The sequence below is a fragment of the Dipodomys spectabilis genome, unplaced genomic scaffold (genome assembly GCF_019054845.1).
Source record: "Dipodomys spectabilis isolate Male_0828 unplaced genomic scaffold, ASM1905484v1 ptg000233l, whole genome shotgun sequence".
Taxonomy (NCBI): Eukaryota; Metazoa; Chordata; class Mammalia; order Rodentia; family Heteromyidae; genus Dipodomys; species Dipodomys spectabilis.
The window spans coordinates 4,403,524-4,418,352 of NW_024870910.1; the positions used below are offsets into that span (position 1 = coordinate 4,403,524).

The 14,829-nt window shown below is 43.1% G+C and overlaps 1 long non-coding RNA gene across 1 annotated transcript; it reads right to left on the reverse strand.

The window, feature by feature from the left end:
• Nucleotides 1-3,699: 3,699 nt before the first annotated feature.
• LOC122123989 lies at nucleotides 3,700-7,412 on the reverse strand. Its single transcript, XR_006150478.1, has 2 exons — nucleotides 7,348-7,412; nucleotides 3,700-3,871 (listed from the first exon to the last, which is right to left on the reverse strand). It is a non-coding gene; the product is annotated as an uncharacterized LOC122123989 (long non-coding RNA).
• Between the last annotated feature and the right edge of the window lie 7,417 nt (nucleotides 7,413-14,829).

Here is a 14,829-nt window from a genome sequence, read left to right on the forward strand (position 1 = left end):
GAAAACTAGAAGTGGCATTGTGGCTCAAAGTGGTAGAACGAAAGAGCTCAAGGACAATGCCCAGGCCCTGAGTTCACACTCCATGACCAACAACAACAACAAAGATTTAATCAAATACTGGCATAAAAGTAATGTCACATTGAAGTGGGAAGTTGTTCAGAGACCTTAGTGAAAAGACTATAGTGATTTGCACAAGGTATAGGAAATCCATAAAAGGTAGCATGGAATACAACATCTTAGCGTAGTGTCTATGGAAGCCAACACAACGCTCCTAACTGATGTCTCCTTTTTTGAAGGTACTGGGGGCTGAACTCAAGGCCTCACACTTGCTGGTCAGGAGTTCCACAACTTGAATCACTAAGCCCACCAAAGTTGCTTATTTACTTTTCTGATAAGAGTCTCCAGGTTTTTCCTATGCCAGCCTGGACTGCCATCCTCCTATTCAACACTAGTAACGTAGCTGTGATGATAGGCCTATGTCACTACTCCCAGCTTAGCTGCTGAGAGGGAGACCTTACTAATACCTCCTTTTTGTTCCCTGTCTCTTGAATAGTACCTCTCAGAGGTACTGGATGTGAAGTCGTAGTGTCCCTGGATTTGGATCACTATCATCCCAAAGACTTTGACTAATTCATATAACGAGGGAAAGAAACAAATGAATCAAAATGGAAGTTGAATAATGTGTTGGCTATTAAGATCAGAACACAGCAGCAGGATTGGACTAATAAAGATGTCATCTATACCACTTCCAAATAAAAATTTGCTGTTAGAAGAGAATGGAATCTCTCTATTTTTTCTTCACCAAAGGGAGGCTTAGATTAAAAATGCTTTAGGAAAAGGTTACCAAGTGGAATCAACATTGCTGCCAGGGGTGGACATAGACAGAATGTTACTTTGGTCCCCTTGAGGAATCTGGGTATTTTACATTTCACATTTTTGCATCATCCATGTGTCTGTTTTCTTAAAAGAAATATCCTGATTTCCGAAGATTGACCCAGAAGCCAGAAGTGAGTTTGTGACAAGTTGAATCTAGTCCTTCATACCAAATTTGTAGAATCATTTCTATTTCCTTTCTCCCTTTAAATTCTGTACTTACAGCTGGTAAAGTCTGCTGGTCTGTCTTCAAGTTTACTGATTATCTCTTCCCTTCCAACTAACAAGCAAAGATGATCCAACACGAATGAGTCAGCTGATGTCTGCCATTGTTTTAGATCTCCGGCACCCATAAATCTAGGTTCCACTGAGAGCCCATCTGTGAGGCTCTGTGTAAAAATACTTTCCTGAATAAGGAAATGAATGCGTGAGGAGCGCAGATCGCTTCTTTGTTGCATTGAACTTTAGAAAGGTTCTTTTTACAGAGAAGAAGCACCATGCCTGAAAGACTCCAACATTATTTATATGCAAATAAATACCTACCATTACTCCTGTAAGAGAGTAGGTGGGGAGAATTACCAATTATGGGACTATAAAACTCAGGTTTTGATGTGTAGGAAGCTAGGCTACAGACTGAGACGTTAGATGTAAAAAAGATCGAGTGATACTAAGAACCCATACTGCTACTAATGGAAGTGCAAGCCGAATTGCACTGCTTGCCACCCTTTGTTCCTGACAAAACAGCACCAGACAAAAGACTTATACCAAAAGCATATGAGGACTGCAAACAATCCCATAGAATAGATTTTTAAAAAAAGAAAGAAAAAAAAAACTGGTTTTAAAGAAAGGCAGCAAACAAGAACAAATATTTATTAAAACAAGGCATTGGAATGGACGAAAAGGTACTCATTCACTACACTCTTCTGTTGGCAAATTTGGTGTTATTTTTAAGAAGCCAACTTAGTAAGACAGTTCTCTACCTTCTCAAATCTCATGGACCAAAACTGCTAAGCGTGCTAACCTTAAGACCTACATTTAGGAGCATCTCAAGGCATGGTAAGTCTGCCCGTGATTTCTTACTCAGCACCTGCTGCCAGAACTAGCCCGGGCTTAGAGGCAGAGTTCTACTCTTCCTCATTATACACCCCAGGAGTCCATGCAGCAGCAAGAAGACTTAAACTTTCTGGAGTACATACAGGACCCGTGAACTGGTGGCCAGCAGATTCTTAGCATAAAGAAAAACACCTCGCTATCCAGTGGGACTTATGCAAAAGCAAACCAGGAGTCAGGATTTGCTCCCAATCATCCGATCTTCAATCTTCATGAGGAAGCAGGACTGGAAATATATATGTATATATATATATATATATATATATACATATATATGTATATATATATATATATATATATAGAGAGAGAGAGAGAGAGAAATTTATTAATTGTAGTGCAAGAACAAAACAGACCTGTGGTTCCCCCCCCCCCCCGCCCCCCCGCCAGAGTATCCTTCAGCGACCATTCGGTGTAGGTATATGGGAAGAAAAGAAAAGTAAAAGGACTGCAGATTGCCAAGTTCTGACCCTGTAAGTCAAGAGTATTTTAGGCAGACCCCACCCCCCGCCACATGAGAGTCTAATACTTGCTAACCTTGAACGTGAACTTTCCCACCTCAAACTCTGTCTGTTCCAAAGGAAGTAGGAGCTGAGGGCCACTTTCCTTACTTGGTGCATGGAAGCCAAGAGATTTGCAACCGTGGGTTTTCAGGTGGCTTTGCTTTGTGCTTGTAAGCTGAGAATCATGGGCACCCAAGGGCCATAGGGGAAAGAATGCCTGTGTGATTCCAATACTCTGCTGATGGAAGAACTCCTGTTTTTTCAACTTCAGCAAGTCCAGGAGTTGAAAACAAACACATTTTCATTGATTATTGTGTTTCGTAGATGCCCGAATACTTTCAAAGTTCAGCCCTTTACTATTTCATGAAGAAAGCCCCCCATCCCCCTTTCTTTTTTTTTCTTCAGTAAGATCATCTCGGTCAATACTGTTATTCTCCCCAAAGAGTTTCTATCGAGAGTTTGAGTAATGTTGTATGTTCACCTTGTTCTCGTCTTACTCATTCTTAAAGACAACTGTTAGAAAAAGCAGTCAATTGAGGCTTTACCAAGCCAGAAAGAACTGGGATTTTTTTTTAAAGATCTGTTTCCTTCACAGATCTATGCAGCCTTCCCTGTGGATCAATATTCGCTGACTTTTGGTATCAATAATATTTTTTCTGTTTGTTTTCTACCTAGGAATAGTATCGATCTGGTGCCATCCATAATTTGACAGGTACATGAGTGGATAATACAATTGATATAAATAGCATGCGCTTATGAAAATAGCAAACGCACAAGAGATGGACACTTACCAACTGTGGGGTTGTCCCTGAGGAATTTTACTTCTTCATTTGTAAAGCAGTTATCCTCAGCCTCACAGTATGACTTTAAGTATTAAGTAAGGACACTGGTACAAAAGCTCATGCCTATAATCCTGGCTATTCAAGAGAATGAGTTCCAGAGGATCACAGTTCAAAGCCAACCCAGGCAGAAAAGTCTGCAGGACTCTATCTCCCAAAGAACCATTGCAAGTCTAGAGATATGTGTGAGGCCTTGGGTTCAAACCCCTGTACTAGCTTGCATGATACCTGGTAAAGAGCACACTCAACAAATTAAACAATAATTTATGTTTTTTCCATTGAGAAATATCTCTGTTCTGATTGTCTGAATCCTAGCAGACACTTTACACAGCACTTTATCATCTGACTTAAAAGAAAGAAAAGTTTGACAGAACAGATTGCTTTGGAAATGTTCCTCTTTATTCGGGGAAACACACGCATTTATGACTAATGGATGAGAGAAAGGGTTGCAAGTCACCAGAAAAGAATTTAGGGCTCTGAATGGATGCTGTAGCTCAGTGGTGGAATGCTTGCTAAGTGTGCATCAGGCCTTGGGTTCAATCCCCAGAACTGGGAAAATAAAAAAAAAAAAAGTAAGATTCTGACATCAAATTTTAAATTGCTTGTTTGCTTGATTGGTTGCTTTTATCCTTTCCTCCTTCCTTCCTTCCTTCCTTCCTTCCTTCCTTCCTTCCTTCCTTCCATTCTTTCTTCCTTTCTTTCTTCCTTTTTTTCCCCTTTTGCCACTCCTAGGGCTTGAACTCAGGGCCTGGGCACTGTGTCTGAGCTTTTATGCTCACAGCTCATGCTCTACCACTTGATCCACAGCTGCACTTCTGAATTTCTCCGTTGGTTAATTTTGAGGTAAGGGTTTCATAGACTTTCCTGCCTGGACAGCCTTTGAATTGCAATCCTCAGACTTCATCCTCCTGCATAGCTAGGATGGCAGGCATAGTGCCCTGTTGCTTTCTTATTCTTTGCATGGACTCATTCATATGCATGGTGATATTGCTTATCACCAATGGGATTGTCATTTACCCTAAACAGAGAAAGAGGGAGGGGAAAAAGAGCCCTAATATCTAAATCTAGGAACTAAGCTAAGGTATCTGACTTTGGATGTATCTGGGAAAACTCTTACCTACCAAATAGGAAGATATATTCATTTAAAAATTTTTTTGAAAAGAACAATCCTGGCACACTCTTACAGCTAATAGGTGACAAATGCTATTCATCGATAAGGTTCACACATACTTAGGGGGATGGGCCTTTCTTTTAAGTTAGAGCAGCTATTTCAGGATTTACCAAACAAAAATATATTTGAGGAGAGAAACTATGGAAATAAGGACATTTTAATGGGATTAAGGAATCCTAGTTAGTCCCTGAGAGAAACTGAGAACTTAGGATAAGAGATGAGTGGCTAACTCTCCAGTGCTCTGCTGATCAAGACCGACGAGTAGCCACCCCCTTCCCACACAGCTGGGGATGAACGAAGCTCTGCCAATTATTATAATATGAAGAATCCAACATGGCCCACTTCAAGTCACCAAACCTACGACCTGACCTGCATCGTTCTGGGCTCTCCTAGCTCTGCTTCTCCTCCCGGGCATTCTGACAACTGTCCTTGGGAGCCACGTGCAAAGCAACGGACTGCCAGGAAGACCGGAGCGGGGACATAATTAGTGGCTCGTTTCTCCATCTCTACCAGCCCCATGCGTAGTGGATTTCGTCTCTCGTCTTACATATTTTTTTTTCTTCCTCTTAAATTATATCCATTAGGTTTTGGTTTTTTTCTATTTAATCCACTTAGATTCTTTGCTCACCAAAGTTAGAATGAATAATACATTAAACTATGAAACATGTGAGAGTTGCAGTTTTCCATGCTCTGCGTCTCCCACCTGGCTCTGTGGGACCATCTGGAAGCAGGCCTGGCCCGTCCCCTGGGGAACGAGATGCTGGGGGGCGGGGGAGGCTCAGACCCCACCACATCTCACTCAGAGAGCTGTGGGGCCTTCGCAGAATGGAATGATCTGGAAGACTGTGGCCATATGTCATTCATTTTTTTTTTTTAATTCCTCCCTTCTAGGAACAGCCCAGCCACCTTTCCTTGAGAGAGAAATTTAATTGGAAGAAACCTATTTGGAAAGAGAGGTAGGGCAGTGGTTTCACCCTAATTAGGCCCAAGCTGGTTTTAATCGCCTCCTTGGCCACAAGTTCCCTTGGGAGACTGGGACAGGAAACTGAGAAAGGAGCACTGAGTCTGGGCGCCTCCTCTGTGGGACTCCTCCACCGTGTCAAGTCTTTATGCCCAGATGGATGAGGCTTTTTTTTTTCCAATCTCTAAATCTTACTTCCTTCAATGTGACGTTGTTTCTAATTGGATGGAGCCCCAGGGCAGCAGCTGGATTGGTTATTTGTTCCATGGCCACCCTGGGTCACCACCAACAACAGGTGTTTCACAGTGGCCTGCTGGAGAAATCTCCCTTCCATTGGGGGAATGTGACTAGTTGAGGAATGTATGTTGGTGTTGGAGTGAGGCAGAGTGTGTGTGTGAGTGAGTGTGTGTGTGTGTGTGTGTGTGAGAGAGAGAGAGAGAGAGAGATCTCCTGAGTTTGGTTGTATATATGTGAGCATGCATGTGCAAGTGTGTCAGCTTATGCGTGGCTATGCGTGTAAGTGTGATTTGCATGGGTGGATGGGTAAATGTGTCAAGATCTACGTGATGACCCATGCTTAGCAGGTGCATATGTTTTGCTGTGGTCTCTAGCTTTACTGGGATTAGAAACTGGGAATAAAAATGAGACCCAGAATGCTCAGCTTGCTTGACCTTGCCTTGAATTTACAGAGGAGAGAGTTTGCAACTAACACACTCAATGTGGGTGGAAATGCTGCCTGCCTCCTCCACGTACCTTATAGTCCTGAAGTAGGTGAAGGGAGGAAGACAAATGCATTTCCTGGAAAAGAAGCTAACAGAGCAATCTTCCCCTAAACTTCCTGCCTGAACCTCCACAGTGGCACAGACCAGTGCACTAGCCTGCTGCCAGGACCCCACCCTGTTCTCCAACCACCCAAGCCTGTTCTGAAGGTCACAGATAGGATTCTGCAGCTGGAGTCCTCCTGCGAGAAGCAGGCACCAAGGATGTCAGGTTGGATGGTGGACAGACAAATCTGCTCTTCTGATAGGTCAGGGCTGATTAAGAAGACTAATCATTGGCTAACAGAAAGGCTGATGCCCCCAGTCATCAAGCTTTGTTCTTCTGATAGGTCAGGGCTGGTTAGGAAGACTAATGATTGGTTAACAGAAAGGCTGACGCCACCAATCTTCAAGCTTTGCTCTTCTGATAGGTCAGGGCTGGTTAGGAAGACTAATGATTGGTTAACAGAAAGGCTGATGCCACCAGTCTTCAAGCTTTGCTCTTCTGATAGGTCAGGGCTGATTAGGAAGACTAATGATTGGCTAACAGAAAGGTTGACACCATCAGTCTTCAAGCTTTGCTCTTCTGATAGGTCAGGGCTGATCAGGAAGATTGATGATTGGCTATCCTAAATCATGAAGGGTCTCTTTCTGCCCTCCACAAGATTATCTGAATGTTTCCTAAGACTAACATCCTACCTAGCGACCTTTCATGCCACCACCCTCCATCACTCCGGAAGTCTCAGCTGGGCCCCCATCTCCTTTATACCTCTTGCTCTGGGCCTTTGTCCTGTGCCAATACCCCACCAGCTGTGGTCCAGCTGCTGCATTCCACCGGGAAGGGCTTGCTGTTCCGTATCCTGCACCTGGTGTGTGAGCTCATTCCCCTAACACACTGCTTTAAGCCTTCTGGGTCTTTGTTTAAAAGGCAGCTCTAAAAATGTCAAGTATTATTAACTGTCCAAGGGAGAGGTAGTAAACCAAAGGCCTTGGGAAGACAGAAGATTGAATAACTAACTCCCCTCCCCCCTCCTTTTCCATCTGCCACTTTAAATTGGATTTCCAGACGAGAAACCAAAGCATCGCAGTGACCATCCCCTCCTATGGAAGTCGACACGCGTCTGGAAGCACTCACCATTGTAAAAGAAAAATCGCGATTATTGCTGTTTCTCACCATCACCGGAGCTTGCACATGGGAGACTGGAAGGTAAGCAAAAGTGGCCCATGCCCCCTGAACAGCTATCAGCATAATACAATTTAAAGGCATATGCACCGTATGCATAACGTCCTGGATGGCAAAGAAGCCGGTGCCTGGGTATCCCGTCTTTGCCACACCCTTTTCCTCTTGCCTTGCTGTTACTTCTGACATTGTAGGCTAAATGATCCCACTTACATGTATGTTTTACCAGGTCTTTTTCTTTTTCTTTCTTTTTTTCTTTTCTTTTTGTTTTTTTTGTCAGGTGTGGGGATTGAACTCTGAGCCTGGGCACTGTCCCTGAGTTCTTTCAGCTCAAGGTTACCATGCTACCACTTTGGGCCACAGCACCACTTCCAATTTTCTGGTGGTTCTTTGGAGATAAGAGTTTCATGGACTTTCCTGCCCAGGCTGGCTCTGAACCACGATTTTTAGATCTCAGTCTCCTGGGTAGTTAGGATTACAGGCATGAGCCAGGTATTTTACTTACTGTTTTTGTTTAAGCTTTTAGAAGAGATCAAATAAAAAGCAAAAAGAAATCCATCCAAGCATAAGAAATTCTGCTTGCTTTTATTTTTTTGTTTTTTGGTAGTACTGGAATTTGTACTTAGGAACTCATATTTGCAAGGCAGGCCCTTGACCCCTTGAGCCACACACCCAACCCTTCTTTGCTTTAGTTACTATTCACATAGGGTCTCCTGTTTTTAACCAGCTTCAGACCCCAATCCCCCAACCTATGACCTGCCCAGCTCAATTTGTAGGCATGAGGGAATGGCCTCAATAGCTATTACGCACACTGTCTTTGAATCTCGATTCTGCCATCTCCTCCCGAAAGTAGTTCAGACTACACACAAGTGTTACTACACCTGGTCTCATCTTTTCAATAGCTGAGAATTTTTTAAGTGCTATTAACTTTTCTACTTTGCTTTTAATAGTACAGATAGATAAAGTATATCAAAAGGTAGAATGTCTCAAAAAAATCTATTTATGCAATGGCTTCTTCTGAAAGAAGATTAACTTTGGGAAGACTTTTGTTGATGTACACATCTCCTAGGTTCCCTAGTCAATTCATTAATTTCTAGAATATCACACTTAGAAGAAATCATCTTTTTGTTGTTGCTTTACCTTTCTTAGAACGTATTCAAGCAGTGAAGCCCAAGGCTGTATTCACAAGTAAAAACTTATAACGTGAAAACGGACACATTAATACAGGATTACTGGTGTTATTTATCTGAGTATTTAAGCCAACTGGAGCTTGCCCTCTAACTCATCTCATCTCAACTTTGGGGGATCCCCTAGTTTTAAGGGAGCACTTACTAGTAAACTAGTGACTGACTTTGTACTCATTTCTAAACATAATTCAAAACTGACTTCAATACATGCCATGCTCAGAGGTGAGCCTGCATATGATTCTCAGTTAAAGATTTATACTTTATAGGCTTAAGATACCATAGTTGGTTTTGCTTTCCAATTACTGGTGTAACAACACAAGCATGGCTCAACAGAGCACTAATTTATACTACCTTGCAATTCTGGAGGTTGAAGTCCAAAAATGGGTTTCATGTGGCAAAAAAAACAAAAAAAAAACTTTCAACAGGTCCATGTTCTCTGTGAAGGCTCTAGGGGAAAATTCATCTCCTTTCTTCATCCAATTGTAAGAGGCCCACCCATAGTCCTTGGCTTGTGGCCTCGTTCTTCTCTTTACTGAGCCAGTGATGTTGAGCCAAGTACTTCCTCGATGCTGTTCTTTCCTCTGCTTTCCTCTTCTCCTATTAAGAACCCCCATGATTCCAAGAACATTGAGGCCACCAGGATAATCCAGGAATTTTAATTCCCTGTGCAACCTTAAATCCTCTCAGTCATGTCAGGGAACATACCCATAGGTTCCAGGCACTGAGAGGCAGATATTTTGAGTGCCAATATTCTGCCTATTGGCTTGTTATACATATGAATAGACATCCAAGGTTGTAAGGCAGTTGATCGATGGGAAGGAACAAAGAAGAGTCAATCTTTCAGTAAAACTCATCAAAAATTAGAGTCCAAGGCTAAAGTGGATTAACACGGAGAATAAATTCTGAGGGCTCTGTGAAGTCTCAGATGCCATTGTAGGATCTGCACAGTTGAACAGTTGTAACCTATTCAGTGCTATACACTCTTAAACCTACCTGAATTAAAAAATAATTACTAAGACAGATGGTTCCTGGAGACTCACATTTGAAACCTAGCCATTCAGGGAACTGAGAATGGAGGATCACAGTTTGAAGCCAGCAGGGCAGAAAAGTCCCCAAGACTCTTCTCTCCAATTCACCAGTAAAAAACCAGGAGTGGTGGTAAAGTTCAAATGGTAGAGAGCCAGCTTTGAGCAGAAAATCAGGGCAAGAATGCAAGGCCCTGAGTTTGAACACTATAGTACCACTACCAGCACCACCATAAAAACAAATGGAATGACATTGTCCAAAGAGAAATGTACTCTTTACCTGATTTAGGTAACTATAACCCTTTTGTATGTCTGGTGACAGTCTTGTCCACAACGTAGAAAAGGAAGCTGTTGACTGCTGCATTCTCCAGCAAGGGTTGATGCATGGTAGAGGTGGTATTTGAGAAGAAGAAAACAAGCAGGAACTACCCTGGAGGCTTGCCACCACAAGATAATACACAATAGTCTTAAGCAACTAAAGCTAAATTTTCTCATGAGGGCAAATGCAAATAAATCTAAAATCATGTGACCTCCTTCTCCTTGCCCCTCCATGGCTATGACCTTGCCCAGAGATCTGGAAGTCACCAATGTGAGAAAAATTCAAATCATAGGTTTCATGTATTTCTTCTCAGAAAATTGGACTTTTCTGTTCTGAGCAATTCCCACGAATATCTCCACCCTTTAACCAGAGTTTTTCCACATATAACAAACTCTATTTTTATGAGCCTGACTGGTAGCAGGGTTCAGGGTGAACAGGAATCATGGATTTTCCTAAATATGTTTACATTCTTGCAATGAATTTTAAAGCAGCATAGGCAGTCAGAATGGGGTTGATCAGATGCATCATACTTATAAACTGACACATTGATTTGAAACCCCTTTGTACACTACCTCAAGATAGAAGAAGAAAGCTGGGTGCTGGCAGCTCACACCTGTGGCCCTAGCTACTCAGGAGGCTGATATCTGAGGGTCTTAATTCAAAGCCAGCCCAGGCAGGAAAGTCTGTGAGACTCTTATCTCCAATGAACCACCAGAAAACTGAAAGTGGTACTGTGGTAGAGCCTTGAGCAAAAGAGCTACAGCACCCAGGCTCTGAGTTCAAGCCTGTGACTGACAAGTAGGAAGAGAAAAAGAAGAAGAAGAAGAAGAAGAAGAAGAAGAAGAAGAAGAAGAAGAAGAAGAAGAGAAGAAGAAGAAGAAGAAGAAGAAGAAGAAGAAGAAGAAGAAGAAGAAGAAGAAGAAGAAGAAGAAGAAGAAGAAGAAGAAGAAGAAGAAGAAGAGGAGGAGGAGGAAGAGGAGGAGGAGGAGGGGGAGGGGAGGGGAGGGGGAGGGGGAGGAGGGGGAGAAGAAGAAGAAAAAGAAGAAGAAAGCAGCCATGGACATTAGAGCTCATGCTGTCAATTTTTCTCTAAAATTTATTCTCCTGATCTTGCTGTTAAAACAGAAGTTTCTCCCCCCACCCTTGCCAAAAAATAAAAATAAAAACTCACAGGGCATGTCTGTCTGTACATTTGGCTTTCTGGAGTTAATTCTACCTTTCCAGCCTCCCTTGCAGCTAGGTAGGTGACCAAGTTATCACCAATAAAAAAAGAAGTGATGGGTATAATTTTCATATCATTCCGTTCAAAGGTATATTTTTCACTTGATCTCATTCTTCCTTGGTTTTGGTGAATAAAGGGAATAAAGCTAAGTAGCCACACTGGGTTCTGACAGGAAAGCCACAGGTTGATAATAAAAAGCCCACATTCAACTCTTGATAAGTCTCAGCTCTGGTCTCTTTCACAGAAATGAGAGGGGGAAATGAGCCTCTATTTTGTTTAATTCACTGAATTCTGATGTCCCTTTGGTGCTTTTACTCAGAATGGTACTTCAAGTAAAATAGCAAGTGAAAGAATCATTGCTTTTCAAGTAGATGTGTGTGTGTGTGTGTGTGTGTGTGTGTGTGTGTGTGCGTGTGTGTGCTTCCTTTTCTTTTTCTTCTTTCTCCAACACTAAATAAGCCATTGTCTGGACACTTGTGAGAAAATGATCTGAAACTCAGAAAGGAATGAACTATGAATTATCCCCATGTTTCTGTGTTCTAGCCACACCTTAATGGTCTTTATTCACATAGAGTAATCTTCCTTTCTCGACAGTTTGAATGTGAAGAAAAGATGAGTGATTCTTGAACCCTTGTTGTGTCTTCTTTGCAGTACGTGAATAGACACTTTGCCCCTAAAGGCAAAGCTTACTATTGAAGTTCACTATTCCCTCTCACTCACCTGCTTGTTCCGTTCAGATCATTTGTTCTGTGGTGGGAGGACAGCAGTGTCTGTGTGTGGAAAGGTGACCAGAGTGAGGTACGAACTGGATCTATAGTCTGAGGTTACAGGAAATGGCTGTGTGGGTTACAGGAAATGGCTGTGTCTGTGGCCCCACCGGTACTCAGGGGGATGCAAAACGAAGCGTTAAATTCAAAATTTCTGACTCACTGTTCCCTTGAGAGAAGGATTTCAGAAAACACAGGTGTGCGGTCTACTGAGCTGATGGGTTTCCTTCACAGTTTGTTTCTGTAGAAATAAACCTTGACATTCTATCCCAGGGGCTACAAAGTTTTGCCTCCCAGAGAGACCCCTGTGGGAATGTATATTTTAGAAGCCTCAAACATAAATTTGTATTTAGCACGATTGGCCTTTCATGACATCATTCCTTCTCGATTTTCCTACACCTTCACTAGATGGTTCTTTTTGGATGGTTTTTTTTCTGATTCTCTCTCTGTCTCTCTCTCTGTCTGTCTCTGTCTCTCTCTGTCTCTGTCTGTGTCTCTGTCTGTCTATGTCTCTCTGTCTCTCTCTCTCTCTGTGCCTATCATGTATGCTAAAAGCTTCCTAGAGCCGATTTGACCCTGATGGTCTTGACTATAACACAGCCCTATGATATACTATCAGCTAGGCCCTTGTAGCACCCGAATTTCTACTCCTCATTTCTCCCAGAGACCTCAGACTTCACATCCCCAGTGTTTATAGGATCCTGCTCTCCCTCTCTCCTTTCTCTCTCTCTATCCCTGTCTCCCTCTTTCCCTTTTTCTCCCTCTTTCTCTTTCTCCTTGTTTCCTTCTGCCCCTTTCACTCCCTCTCTTCCTGTCTCCCTCTCTCCCATTTCCTCCCTCTTTCCCCGCTCTCCCTGTCTCCTTCTCTCCCTCTCTCCCTCTCCCTTTCTCCCTCTTTCCCCCTCCTCCTCCCTATCTGAAACCTCAGCTGTTTGGATGAACCCTGCTCATGTTGAAGGCACTTCTTCTCTACTCAGTCTACTAACTCACTGCCATTTTTCTCTGGAAATACTGCCATCCACACACTAGTACCACAAGTGGTGCCTTGCTAGGGTGTTAGAGTTTCCTTCATCTGGTCAGGTTGACACCTAACCCCACCAGCAACCAGATAACCACCAGCAGCTTACCTTGTAGGTCCATAAGGAAGAGGAGGAGGAGGAAGAGGAGAAGGAGGAGGGGGGGAGAGAGAAAGAAGGAAGGAAGGAAGAAGGGAGGGAGGGAGAGGGAGAGAAAGAAGGAAGGAGGAAAGAGAGGAATAAAACACTGTACCTTACTGACAACAATACATGTTTCTTACCTCTCTCTCCATCTGAATGTGTAGAAAAGTATCAGAGTCACAAACTCAGAAGGAACAGAGGGTCCTAGAGTGTGCTTGAATGACTGAGACCCTTTTAGGGGGTGTCAATCACCCAAGAGAATCCCTCTAGGATAGAAAACAACCACAGTCAATATCGCCTGGACTTTTTATGGCACCATGAGATTGTCACAGTGCCCTCGAGAGCCATGTTGAGGAGTGTGAAGGTAGTGTATGTGTTTGGACTACTGAGATTCAACCCCTCTGGAAGCCAATGTCCAGGATTGGACAAAGGCTCTTGAGAGCAGCAGGAAAGACAAAGGCAAAAGTTGAGCCTGGCAATCCGTCTTGCTGAGCCCTCTGAGCCTCTTTGAATTTGGTATAAATCCCTCTCCACAACTTGAGATAAACAGCACTCTGAAGAGAAGCAGACTCGGTGTGTTGAGATAATCACCCGTTAAGTTCATCACGGCTCTGTGGAAGAAGGACCACAACTGGTGAACAAACAAACCAAGACCAACCACAAAAATGAGGAGTCCAAACAAATCAGAAGAAACCAAAACAGAGTCCCAACCAGTGAGCCTTCCCGGCGCGTCCACGGGAATGAAAGCTCTATGGAAACGGTGAGGGTAGTTGTCCTTGCTACCCACAATGCTTAGCTCCTGGACACCCTCTCCAGATGACCAAGACGCTTACATTCAGCCTGTCCCTGCATGATGTCTATGTAAATGAGGTCTGACTGTACTAGACTGTAATGCCTCTTCATTGTCCCCTCTTGTGGTCACTGGGGGCTGGGACCTCCCCTAACACAAGCTGGAAATCATGGTGCTATCTCCAGCGTGATCAGTCCTCACAAGTCAAATTCCCAATCTTGATGTCTCTACCACAGCGACCCGAAGAGACCTCCACAAGTGCATTTTCTCGGATGGCTGACCAACCCTCCATCTTCAATAGCTGTCATTGCTACTCCTCAAACGTCGAGCGAGGGAGATTGGCTCCCCCATTATTCAAAGGGCTGTTTGGATCCTGCGCCTCTTGAGGAAGAGAAAAGCAGATGCACACTTTATGGCTAAGCTTCTTGTGTTGGAAGAAGCCAGTTCCTTTAATAAGTTCATGAATCATATCTGTTACTCATAAACACGTGGATCCACTTGGTGAGTAGCACACGGACTTTTGGGTTTACGCAACACAGAGAGATGTGCTTTTTACAAGACTTTTTTTTTTTTTTTGTAATGGAAAATTTTCAGGCCTCAAACACAGAAGACATCACTCATGCATTCAATCATTCATTCTTGCCCATCTGTGGGGTTTGTGTGTTTCTCAAACTCTCTTTGCTCCCTGGCTCTTGGATACATTTGCTGTTTCATTCTTATCACTTTCTACCCTCATCCTGAGCTTGTAAGTTGTAAGATGAAGTTCTTTGGGGGTGGTGTGCCTGAATGTATTCTCTCTCTCTCTCTCTCTTGTGCTGGATATAAAGTTGACTCACACTGGAGAATCAGTGCTTCAACCCTAGGAAATGCATCGTCCATAATCTCTTCAATACTTTCCTCCTATTATATATGTTCTCTATTTCTGAAATTATTCCAAGTCAGATGTTAGCTGTTGCAAAACAAATCCTAT